Source organism: Cuculus canorus, chromosome 12 (genome assembly GCF_017976375.1).
Source record: "Cuculus canorus isolate bCucCan1 chromosome 12, bCucCan1.pri, whole genome shotgun sequence".
Classification (NCBI taxonomy): domain Eukaryota; kingdom Metazoa; phylum Chordata; class Aves; order Cuculiformes; family Cuculidae; genus Cuculus; species Cuculus canorus.
Window position 1 is genome coordinate 3,583,243 of NC_071412.1, and position 13,347 is coordinate 3,596,589.

The 13,347-nt window shown below is 46.9% G+C and overlaps 1 protein-coding gene across 1 annotated transcript in view; it reads right to left on the reverse strand.

Annotated features, from left to right (window-relative positions):
- Positions 1-1,757: 1,757 nt before the first annotated feature.
- Positions 1,758-13,347, reverse strand: part of LEO1 (LEO1 homolog, Paf1/RNA polymerase II complex component) — a 33,583-nt gene continuing 21,993 nt past the window's right edge. The window contains exon 13 of the transcript XR_008451880.1: positions 1,758-2,775. The gene's annotated coding sequence lies outside the window, so the exon portion shown is untranslated. The remainder of the gene's footprint in view (positions 2,776-13,347) is intronic.

Consider the following 13,347-nt stretch of genomic DNA (forward strand, 5'->3'; position numbering starts at 1 on the left):
CATTGGCCTTCTTGGCCACCTGGGCACACTGCTGGCTCATGTTCAGTCGGCTGTTAACCAACACCCCCAGGTCCTTCTCCACGCAGCTCTCCAGCCAGACTTCTCCTGGTCTGTAGCACTGCATAGGGTTGTTGTGCCCCAAGTGCAGGACCCGGCATTTGGCCTTGTTGAACCTCATGCCACTGGTCTCAGCCCAGCGGTCCAGCCTGTTCAGATCCCTCTGCAGAGCCTCCCTACCCTCCAGCAGATCCACACTTCCACCCAGCTTAGTGCCATCTGCAAACTTGCTTAGGGTGCACTCAATGCCTTCATCCAGGTCATTGATAAAGACATCGAACAGGGCTGGACCCAGTACTGATGTTTGCAAGGTCCTTTGAAGAGGAAGAGTGCTAAGTACTCAGTAATAAGTGTGAATATTATAAAAACACTGCAGGCAGGTGAGCACTATATTGAAGTCACTTTATCCTTTTGCCTCACATCTACCATGACCTGCAGCATATTTCAGTTCGACAGTTTCAGAAACACATAGCGTGTCTTGTCTTACAGCTTAATTATAGAACAACTTCCAGTCTACCCCGTGCTGTGTAGTGAAGCAGGAAGGCTGGTCATCATTCATGCTGCACAAACCTCACCACCGTGACAGACCAAACAGCAAATTCTGCCTCCTGCCAGAGCAAATTCTATAATAACCCCGGTGATGGTTAAGTGAGGCTGCAGTGGGATTGCAGCAAAAGATAGAGAGACCAAGAATAGGCAAGAGAGACAAATTATGGGAATACTCGAAAACAGAAAGGGCAGCAGCAGGAGCTAGAAGTGAGCCTGACTCTGGGCTCCAGCTGATGATCTCCAGCAGAGCTGGGTGCAGCCCTGCAAAGGCGTGTTACCCTCCTCCTCCCCGGTCCCTCCTGGAAAATGCCACTCCTGGTCCACATTTGGGCCAGCTCGGTTCTCCATTCAGCAACCACCAAAGACAGGTTTGCACTAAGATGCTAGACTGGGAACTGAAGTCCCTGAGACATGGACACACATCCTCTGCTTCTCCGTGTAGCCCAAGGGATGGCTTGAGGTAACACTGTGCAGCTGCTTGTGCCATCAGACAGAGCTGGAGCCCTAAAGCCCTGGGAAGCCGTGCGGAGTGACAGGGACATGCTTTGGACACTGCCACTGCACATCAGGCTGCAGCAGCAACCAGCACTCTTCCCGGCAGCATGAGACCTGCCCGAGGCTGAAAATGCCAATAGCCCTCTGCCTTCCAGATCCATGCCTTTGTAATTTTTTACATATAAAATAGCAAAACACACAATTTGGGAATTTCCTTAGTAATCAGGGAAATCCATTAAAACATTTGTCTTCACCCTGGCAGTACAAAGCTCTTGCCTGTTAGTGTTCCATACGGTCAATCCCTCTTTCCTATGTATTTCCTTTAGACTTACTTTCCTAAAACATTACAGCTGCTATTCTTTATGTACAGCCTATACTCCAGAAGGAAACAAGTTGCTAATCAAGCTAGTAAATAGGAACATCTGTTACTCCGTCTATATCAAAATGAGCTAGGAAGCTTTTTTTTTTCCCAGAAATGTGATACTACCAAGATCCATGAAGCACTGAGCTGCTTTCCCCCAGCTCGAGCACCAGCCACACGCAGCAGAGGCTAACGCTGGAACCGTACTAAATTAGTGATTGGACAAGAAAGGAGAAATTTAGTAATGAATTTATTCCTGCTATTACAAACCATTTCCACTGCAGTACCAGGGCTTTTAAAGGTTCACGGTAGGATAAGCCATCTCCTTTCCATCCCGAGAGTGCAATTAAAGGCTTGATTTCCATGATTGCTGAGCTCTTACTGCAGCTCCCATTAGCTGTGGCAAAAGCCGTGAGTGTTTAGCTCTCCTGAAACTCAACGGTTTGATGTGGGAAGGGGGGCTAAGCACTCCCTGTGAGTACACACTCTGGAAAGCCTGTTAAACATTGTGTCCATGGGCACTGAGCATGGGGCTGCCCAGAGAAGGAATGGGAATAGGCTGCACTTGCCGAAAAAAGATCGACTCCAGCTCTTTCCCTGGTAGCTGTAGTTAAAGGCAGCCGGGAGTGGGGAGAGCATTTCAGGTCTGAGGTACTTTGGGACATATCTGAACACAGCCTTAGCCTGCACCAATCCAGAAGATGACTGGAGCAACAAGCTGATGTGCTCAGGAAGGCTTGGACCTCCTGAAGCTCTGCTGCTCTACAGTTGCAGCAATTTCAGCCCTGATTTTAATTGTCAAGAGGAGGATTTGATAGACATCAGCCCTCAGTTAGAAAGTGCTTTAAAGACACAGCAGATTCTTCAAAGTAATCCTTCCACATCACCTACAGTTCCTCCTTCTTATCTAAACGTGATATTGGCAACACAGCTATTGATGCTCCTCAGGGACTTAATTATTCACGAGAAATCGCTGTTTGCTGCAGCCAGCAGACAGTGCTAGGTGAGGTCTTCTGGGATCAGACTCCAGATCAGACTCTGCTTTATGGCTTGATATTAGAAGGCAATTGCATGAAAATCAGTTTTCTTCTAAATGATCAGATAAATGCAGTTGTCAAGCACAAAGTTGAAAGCTCTTCAGTGAATAAAGGGTAGTGGGTTTTGTTTCTTTTTTTTTTCTCTTTTCAACTGCTGAGATGAACTATTAAGTCAAAACCAAATCATGAAGCACTTATTCAATCTCTCGTGTCTGCCAGTCTCACACAGGCTTCTGTGGGAGGTCTGTTTGAACAAGGCTATTTTCAGCTATCCACCTGGGGGAAAAAAAAAAAAGAAAGATAACTAAAGAGGATTTTGTTTCAGCATAAACTAGTCCCACCACGTGATGCTGACTGATCTATGATAAAATTTCCAGGCTCAGCAGGTGTTTGGGGAGTGACTGCAGCAGCCTGTTCAACACAATACACAACCACAAGAGAAAGATCCAAAACAAAGGTCAAAGTAAAAAGAGTGTAGGAAGTTAGGTGAGAAGATGAACGATGGAACTAGATAAAACTTGTGCCAAACATAATTTACAGCAGAGAAATGAAATCTGGTTCGGGGTGAGGACAAGTTGAATGGTTCCTGTTACAAGGTCCTTCTCCATCATGCTAACAATCACACGCATATTCAGAGACACTGGGACAAACAGTTAAGGCTGCAGGAATCCCAGACCAGAATACAGCACACTTAGCCCACTCCTTTCACATATTTGTAACTACTTTGAGCAAAGCAAAGAGATTTTATTCATTCTCTTCCAGAGCTCCCATTGTCACAGAGAAGCTGAAAATCAACAACAGAGTGATAATATAAATTCTAGCGGAACCAATTACTTGCTGTTTATGTAGCCCAAACACCAGGGACTTAGGAGAAAGTTTCAGCTTGCTGTTGGTACTCAAAAGCCAAAGCCTTAAAATCATAGAACCACCAGGTTGGAAAAGACCTCTTAGATCATCGAGTCCAACCATTCCTATCTGCCACCAACCCATGTCCCTGAGCCAGTCCCCACAACCCAGACCTTTTGGCTGTCAGTACAATATACTAAATATAGTCATGACCCTAAATATACCCCAGGTACTGCCTGCATAGATTAAAACACTATACATGGAGCAGCTAGACAGATGTATTTCGGTATTGGTGTCACGTGTAGGATAAACAATACATGCTTATCCAAAACTCCTAGACAGTAGAAACTTAATTTCAGAGTTAACTGCAGAGAAATAGGAAATAAAGTAGCAAGGTTGCTAGGGTCTAACAAGTAGAGACTGAATGACATTAAGGAGATACTAAGGTTCAAGTTCCCAGGCTGGAAAGAGGACAGATAAAGAGTCCCTGCATATATGCTGCCTTCCCCTTTGGAAAAGAAAGCAAGCATTGTTTTGCACAACTCCCTTCTGACTCTTCTGGCTTCCCAATAAACAAGCAGAAAGGCCCATACAGCTGCAGGCTGGAGGCACACGCACCCCAACATCCCCAGCTCAGGGAGTCACCCTCCATCCCTCCATGAGGGCATCACTGGATTAAATTAAAAACTAAATATCTCCCAGGAAGAATTTGAAATACCAGGAACTTCCTGGTCAAAGAAGCAGAACATTAACCTCCAAGATTTTCCCCACAGCAGCTGGGGATCATGGTTTTATGAAAGTTAGGTCCTTCTACTTTCTATGGAAGCCATTTTTAATTCATGCAAACTCGATCCACTTTATTACTGAATCAGAGCAGACTGTTCCGGAGGAAGCACATAGCAGCTCACCATTTTGCCCCTAAAAAGGGAAGAGCAAAACCAAACTGAAGAAACTAATTTACTACACAATGTTGCCCTTTGTGTATAGCTATTAAGTACTTTGGAAGATGTCTGGTGTGGATCGCTGACACTTGAAAAATAACATAATTTTAGTATTTTCATCTGAATCCTCAAATTCTTGTGCACTGTTCTATTTGCTAATGTAAGGAAAAAGAACTTAAATAAAACCCACCAGAAATTACTCAAAAGAGCTGACGGCCTTGGCTTCTCCAAAGAAATCTGCAACAAAATGGTCTGATCAGCCTGTAAAAATGCTGCACTGGTAACTGACATGACTTGCACATACAGGGACTTTAAACCCGATTGCTACTGTAATGATGAATCATCGTGTAACTGAAGCCTCACAACTGAAGTATCATTTGCAAAGGGATCACTCTCCACTGGTTTTACAGTTCCCTGTTAATTTTTTCACTGCTGCAACTCTAGTCCCTAGAGAACAACCATAAACTTCCCTAACGCAATGACCTAGCTACACGTGACTGTATTTATAGTGCTATTATTTCCCCTTTAGTATGTGTTGGAGAACAGAGAGAGCAATCAGACCCCTTGAGGATTACATCCTAACATATCTACTATAAATATTTATCTGACTGACTTAATTTTAGCTTCCCCTAGGCCTTCCAGGGGTACGTAGTGGGCTTTAGATTGAGAAACCAAAGAAGCAACACAATGTGACCTTCTAAGGTTCAAGTTAGTTTCCCCTTTCTATCACCGGGTCAAGTTACCTGTGCGTAACCTATCTGGTATGGCCTTGCAGCGTCACTACTTTTTGCAGATGAATGCCAGGAGTTGCAGTCCTTGGTGGGTGCTGCAATTGTTGCTGAAGTCACAGAATCATAGAATAGTTTGGGTTGGAAGGGACCTTAAAGATCATCCAGTTCCAACCCCCCTGCCCTGGGCAGGGACATCCCACTGGATCAGGCTGTCCGAGTCAATGATGAAGAATAGCATCTTATTTTCATAGAATCATAGAATCACCAGGTTGGAAAGGACCCACTGGATCATCGAGTCCAACCATTCCTAACACTCCCTAAACCATGTCCCTCAGCACCTCATCCACCCATCCCTTAAACACCTCCAGGGAAGGTGACTCGACCCCCTCCCTGGGCAGCCTCTGCCAGTGCCCGATGACTCTTTCAGTGAAGAATTTTTTCCTGATATCCAGCCTGAACCTCCCCTGGTGGAGCTTCAGGCCATTCCCCCTTGTCCTGTCCCCTGTCACTTGGGAGAAGAGCCCAGCTCCCTCCTCTCCACAACCTCCTTTCAGGTAGTTGTAGAGAGCAATAAGGTCTCCCCTCAGCCTCCTCTTCTCCAGGCTAAACAACCCCAGCTCTCTCAGCCGCTCCTCGTCAGACTTGTTCTCCAGCCCCTCACCAGCTTCGTTGCTCTTCTCTGGACACACTCCAGAGCCTCAACATCCTTCTTGTGATGAGGGGCCCAGAACTGAACACGGTACTCAAGGTGCGGTCTCACCAGTGCTGAGTACAGAGGGAGAATCCCCTCCCTGGACCTGCTGGTCACACCGTTTCTGATCCAAGCCAAGATGCCATTGGCCTTCTTGGCCACCTGGGCACACTGCTGGCTCATGTTCATTCGCTGTCAATCATTACCCCCAGGTCCTTCTCCTCCGTGCAGCTCTCCAGCCACTCTTCCCCCAGTCTGTAGCACTGCATAGGGTTGTTGTGCCCCAAGTGCAGGACCCGGCATTTGGCCTTGTTGAACCTCATGCCATCGGCCTCAGCCCAGCGGTCCAGCCTGTTCAGATCCCTTCATGCCACATAAGACCCTACCATGACAATGAAAAGCCTGTCAGTGCCCAAATGGATATCACTCCACAAAGGTAACTCCTTTTTGCCCAGTATAGAACCTTCTCATGAAAGAATGATGTTCATTCTACTACTAAAAGAGAAGAAAAATAAAATCCTGTTTGGATTAACATCTTGGAAGTAAATTGCACAGAACAACATACCTTCTGGAGCGTGAGCTTTGTCTTTGGAGGTTTACAATGATGTCTGCCTACCTACTTCACACCTTCTCCTGTAAAATTCAGTCTCACAAGCAGCTCCCTACTGAGGCGAAGGTTTCTCAATGGATGCCGGATCCCTCTGCAGCAGCTCGCCTGGCACATCTGTGCAGCGGGAAGGTGGCCCAGGTTCCTAGCACCATCCTTCAAACACGCCCAGACCAGCAGCTATTTTAACTCACCACGGCACATTGATTATCGGCACAGTGTGCTGCTCCACTCCAACCATCATGTTTGGTCCCAAGCATTTCATTTCAGGCAGCGTTTGGGACTGAGAGAGCCACGCTAACATAAAGGCTCTGGGAGAAGCCAGCAGAACCGGAGGAGAAGCACTGCTCCAGCTACTGTGCTTACTCCACACACGCTGCTACGTTCAGAAAGGGAGACCTGGAACTGCAGGGGAAAAGTTCAACAGCATCTCCAAAACATCTGCCTGAGGAAGCAGGGCATCAGCCCCACAGTGAGTTACTGTGGTGCTCCTCTAAGCTCATCTGCCATTTATCAGTCTCAAGGACAGACTGCTATCACTGCTGGCCTCTAGAGGGGTGGTTCCCAACTATAGTATGACCAACCACTGCCCTGAGGATGCTGAGGTGGTCTAGCATAGTCTCCTCAGCTATTAACAACTTGATTCTAACAACTAACTTGAATGCTCACCACGTGACAGATATTTATGCATTGCTTCACCGGCAGGAGGAAGGATCAAGAAGAATCATTATAAAGTGCCAAAGTAAGCAATATTGAAACAGCCTCAGATCTGCTTCCGTGCAGGACCACAAGACTAGAGGGAAAAAAAAACAACAAAAAAACCCCAAACTGACTGAATTGCTCAGATTCTACCATTACAGGTAATTTGTCTCAGCAGAAAATGTAATTGCATGGAGGAAGCTCTACCAAAAATATAGCGCTTCCTTTCTCTTACACTCCTCTCCCTGGTTTTAGGGTGGAGACACATTCCTTGGCACATGCGTGCAAGGACAGTAACACTCCCTACTGCTTTACAACGTTATCAGATGAATAGGATGAGGGGGAACGGGTATAAAGTGGAGAGGAGCAGATTTAGATGGACATTGGGAAGAATTTCTTCACCATGAGAATGGTGATGCCCTGGCCCGGGCTGCCCAGGGAAGCTGTGGCTGCCCCATCCCTGGAGGGGTTCCAGGCCAGGTTGGATGGGCCTTGGGCAGCCTGAGCCAGTGGGAGGTGTCCCTGCCCATGGCAGGGGGTGGAACTGGATGGTCTTTAAGATCCCTTCCAACCCAAACTATTCTATGATTCTATGACTCTATTAAGAGCAGGCTGAAACCTACCTTTCTAAGAGGCAAGAGACAGGTGAGGGGTGGTGGTTACAGGCACTGAGGTAACACTAGAAGAAATGTAGGTCATGGCTTGCAACTTTTAAATCCTTCCTTCTGCAAATAATTTGCTGTTTTCTTGGTGCACAAGATGGTATGAGCAGCACAAACTGCCACAGCAGCTCTCACCTGCCACAAGGTCCACCTAATCTAGGGATGATCCATCACCAAGAAGATAAAAAAACCCCTGCCTGGTTCTGCAGCAAGGTAGAGTTCACTCCACTTGGGCAGCAGCAGCAGGTGACATCTCCCTCTCACCAGGCTACCCCTTGGGCACCAGTGACAGAACATTTTATGGGGCTTCATTAACTGAGGAACAGATCTAGATCTTAATATTAAAAGCAAGAAAGATAAAATCAGTTTCATGTTTGCTTTAAATGCAGACCTGCTTAGCAGAGTCTCGCATGCAGTTGCATCACCATGAGGGGAAGTTCTCTCACTTCCAGAAGCTGGGACAATAAGCCAAGGGTGGAGTGGGGAACGCAAGTGCCCACACTATGAAACTACACCCACACCAACCCACTGCAAGGACAGCCCTGTCCTTCACCCCACAGCTTCCCAACGAGCCACAACGGCACCAGAAGTACTGACCAGGCTGAGAAGCAGGCTTCTTCCCAGGTCCCCAGATGAACAAGTCCCCCAAGGCTCCTCCTGAGCCAGGCAGTGAAACAGAGCCTTCAGACCACAGCGAATTGCAAACCCCTTCCAGGGAAGCCTCCTGTTCCCTCTTCTTCCATGTGAAATAGGTGGCCACGGAAAAGAACAGCATTAGGGGAGGTGATCCTGTCTGTGGTGCCTCCTAAGCTCCACACAGCAATGACATACTGGAGTAGGGCCAGGATCACAGCTTCACGTTCTCTGCTCCCCACAACCTTTCTTCATGGACCTAAGGGAGCCCATATCTCTCTAATGAAGGTTTCAAAAAGCACGCAAGAGTGGATGTATCTAAAATACTGCAGAAACCAACATTTTCACCAGACACCAACTCGGAAGCATCTCAACACCAAGGAAACAGTGGTGGGATGGCACAGCAGGGGCTGCTTTGGCCACTCACAATCCCAAGAAGCACTGGGTTAAAATACTGAAGAGGCTGCTCTGAGAAGCTGTAGTGCTCGAGGGACAAGGTGGTGCACAACAGGCAAAGATGGGTGTGAGGACTGCAGGGTGACTGTGGAGAACAGCCTGCCTCCCAGCCCCTGGCTCGGGAGGAAACCACATCTGCAATGCAAATTGACCAAGCGCAGGCAAGTTATCATCCTAGACAGATTTGTAGGCCTGATCCTCTTCCACTTCCGAAACTGCGATTTTCACCATAGATGTTCACACAGTCAAAGCATTGCTTAGCAGCCAGCTACTAGACGAGACGTAAGCCAGATATTTCAAACGCAATTCAACTGGGCTGGAGCACCTCCCATAGGAGGACAGGTTGAGAGAGTCAGGGTTGTTCAACCTGGAAAAGAGAAGGCTCCAAGGAGACCTTATAGAGACCTTCCAGTACCTGAAGGGGCTACAAGAAAGCTGGAGAGGGAGTGCTTACAAAGGCCTGTGGTGATAGGACGAGGGGCAATGGGGATAAACTGGAGAGGGGCAGATTTAGATTAGACATAAGGAGGAATTTCTTACCATGAGGGTGGTGAGGCCCTGGCCCAGGTTGCCCAGGGAAGCTGTGGCTGCCCCATCCCTGGAGGTGTTCCAGGCCAGGTTGGATGGGCCTTGGGCAGTCTGATCCAGTGGGAGATGTCCCCGACCGTGGCAGGGGGGTTGGAACTGGATGATCTTTAAGGTTCCTTCTAACTCAAACCATCTTATGATTCTATGAAAGATTTCTCTAGAAAAAAACCTCCCAAGTCTTGAGGGTCTCCCTGCCACTCCCAACGTGCCCATCCCTGTTACCGCCTGCCTTTACCAAGATGAACACCCAAGCCACCCACTGGCATCAGAAAGCGTTTTGATGTTACAATCCCCAGCAAGCCACTCCAGCGCTGGGGAAGGGAAAAGGCTGTTCCCACGGGCAGACCATGTCAAACTGGGCAGGTGACAGAAGAAAGATCTTTCATTATCTTTCACAAGTGCAGTTTTACACACTTCCCTCAGTATCTGATATATAATCCATTTATCAGTATCATAGGTTTATGCGTGTATAATTACCCTAAGCATTAAATGAACAACTTACTTGGCCCAGAAAACAGAAGAATAGTGAAGCCCACAAGCCCTGACACAAATAATAATGTGTCACATCAGGCAGCAAACGAGCTTTCCCTAGAAAAACATGAGACACATTCTCTCTTCACCCAAAAAAAGACCTGCCACACACTTTTGAACCTAAATTTCCTGACTCTATAGCTGCCTTGGCAACGGGCACATATGAATTACTGAAGTGCATGAGAACTTATTAAACTGGTTTGCTGCTGGCAGACTGGCAGAGCAGCCCTACGCTGTAACACGGCCAGATGCCCACTCCCTGAACAACCAGTGGACCTGCTGCCTTCTGCTGGGGGTTCCCTACCATTCCCACGGCTCCATCAGCCCCAGAGGTTGTGCAAGCTCAGCTTCAGCACAGCCAGCCGGGTGACCTGAAGCCTCCACGCAGTGCACGTTCAGTGCTCTCTTCCACTGGCACAACTGTGGCAGTGTCCAGCCAGTGGGTAAAAAGGAGTGGTGACATCTTTAACATGCGCCTCACAGGGACTCTCTGTGACTTCACTAACTGGAGGGCTCCAACGGAGCTGGAACTGTTTTAAGAGGACTTCAAGCCTTTAATAGACCCCCCCAAGCTCTCACCTCCCCACCTGTACTGCCTGTAAGAAGCACAGGGAACCTTTGTACCCTGCACTAAAGGTGAGTGAAGCCGAAAAACCCCCTCAGCAAACTTCTGCACAGCAGCACACCAACCTCCAAGTGATCAAACACATTATGTGATAAGAATCAGCAACAGTCACTGAATAATTTATGCGATAAACTATTTCTGGAGCATTTGATCAGCTCTACTGGGTGTCATTATTTTTGCTGAATCAACAGCCTCCATCAGAGCATATGCTCAAGTGAAAAAAAAGGCGAACTGTGACAGGTTAGGAAAGACATTTACTAAATAAAATGCACACCCCACTTGCTCCACTGAGCCCTAATGCTGTACATACATGGAGGTCTAAGCAGCTAAATGCATGCTCTTTCCTGAAGTGGCTGTCTGAGCATACACAATCTGTCCCTTCAAGGTTTTTCCATTAACATACTCACATGTAGAGCTATAAATCAAAATGAAAGCGAACAGAGCAAGCCAGCAGAAGGGCAAGAAAAAGAAAATGTACTGCAGGCCATTTTGCAAAAGGCGGTGATCAACTATTATCAGTTAAAAGCAGGCGAGGATGGAGCGATTCTGCACCTCAGTGGCCTGCAGAGGGCTGGGGACATGGAAGGAGGTTGGAGAGAAACTAAGTGATCAGCTGCCCTTGAAAACAGAAACAAACATGACAACAGGTTGGGTGTTTTTTAAAGAGATTAAAGCATTGCTGAATATGCGCTTAGATTCAGAATTTAGCACAAGCAGAGGTGACCACAGTATTGACTTCTGTAGAGAAATTAGGGAACCCAGTGCACAGAAAGTGCCCCGACACCTTCCTGAGGCTGCTCAGAGAGCTCCCCTAACGCAACAGGCTGCCCACATCCAGCACAGGAGAAGAACTCATGTGAGCTCTCCTTTACTTCAGAAAGTAGCTCCTGGGATTTGATGAGGAGTAATCACCAGATTTTCACTACAAACATTCCCGAGGGATATCCCTCACTCCTACAAAATCTTAAATCCTTCCTTGCCACGACCTTGCCTCATGTGGCAGCTGTGAACCATTCTCCTTGTTGTATAGACATAGAGTTTTGGATAAAGAAAGAAAAACTGCCATGAGGCATTGTTGCTGCACAGATAATTTGATCAGCACTGGGATTACAAGAGCAAAATGCTAATGAAAGGGCACACATGGCATGCAAGCATCCATGCTTGCACCACACTCCATGGAATCATCTGTGGGATCACCTGGATAGATTCGGCAGCCAAATCTCTGCTTAACTCATTTTCCCAAAGGTGGGTGGCTTTGGACAAGAGGAATCCCAGCATACGCTGGGATCTTCAGCTCAAAACACCAGTTCATATTCGGTAATAATAACACACAAACTCCTAACTACCAGTTGAGTGCCGAATAATCTCATTTCCTACTCTTGAGCGTGCCAAGATGTCAGTAGGATTCACAAGAGCGTCCCGGACCAGCAAATTATTTTGGTGCGGCAAATCAGTTCACCAGGCAGCGGAAAGCATGCCAGTGTGCATGACGAGGCAGGAAAGCTGCCAGCTGCCCTTCAGCTGCCGGAGCAGTTCCTATCTGTACAAGCACACTGGCAAAACACCCACTTGCTATCTGGCGACAGTAGATTTTACACTGCTCAACACTGCTGTTAAATACAGGAACCATATTACAGCATAACAACAAAGTCACACGTAACCGGTTTAACCAAAGCTGAGTATTTTCCTGCTATGGAAACCAGTCACAAGAACAAAAAAGCTGCCCAAAGACAAGAATTTCATGTGCTGCTCTCTCCTAATCTGCCCTGTTCCCTTCTGAAACTCTAAAACTGATGAATGGTGACATGGACTGGTTACAGCTGGCCCAAAGCAGCAATCTAAGCTTTTCACATCAAAGCTCTGCCAACGCGTTATCAAGGGTTGCCTGCCACCTCCAAATGACCTCCTGCAATGTTCGACCTTGCTGCATCTTCACAAAACGGACCCCCCACATACACAGACAACAGACCTTTAATATGTAAAAACGTAACACACATTCTTTCTTGCAGAAGCAGGAATAATCCAGAAGTCCAAGCAAAGGGAAGCTGGGAAAAGCTCAATGGTCAAATCAATGAGAGAGAAACCACCACATTTAGGAAATGCTCAAAAATCAGCTATGAAAATTCCAGCTCATCCTTGTCTACTAAGAGTAGAAAATGTATGGACTGAAACTGTAGCAAAATGTGAGCTGAGACTCGGAAAACCTTTGAAAAACTAGAGACAGATAAGCAGCACAACCATCACTGGGAATTTACAGGTTAAAATGTGTCAGGACAGTTTACATAGTTTTTGCTGTCTCAGGTCATGGAAGTTCCCATCCAAATCTATTTTTCTATGAACCTAAACCCACTAATGTTTCATGCCAAGAAACCGAAGAACTAAAGCACTCTGTATTCTGCACTGCAGAATTCGGGCTTTAGATATTTGCTACTCTATACATCTCAGCAAACATTTTCCTGCTTTCTAAAGATTTCAGTAAACTTTTTATGGGATTTGTAAGCTATGCCCCCATCCATCCAACACTAGGACCTAGAGCTGGTCTTCCCCTGCCATGTTACACCACGGTTTAGTGGCAGATAGGAATGGTTGGACTCGATGATCTAACAGGTCTTTTCAAACTAGTGATTCTATGAACTCACAACCCAAGCCTCAAAGAGGCTTCACACGCAGACTGAAACCCCTGTGCTATCAACAGCCACACGCTCACAGGATCCTTCCCACCAACTGACAAGTCTTGGAGCAGAATAAAATTGCACCTTGTCTGTAAAACACTTAACAGTGTTCACAACAGCCAAACATTTCACACATAGAAAAGTGCAGCCCTGCCATGCAGGAGCA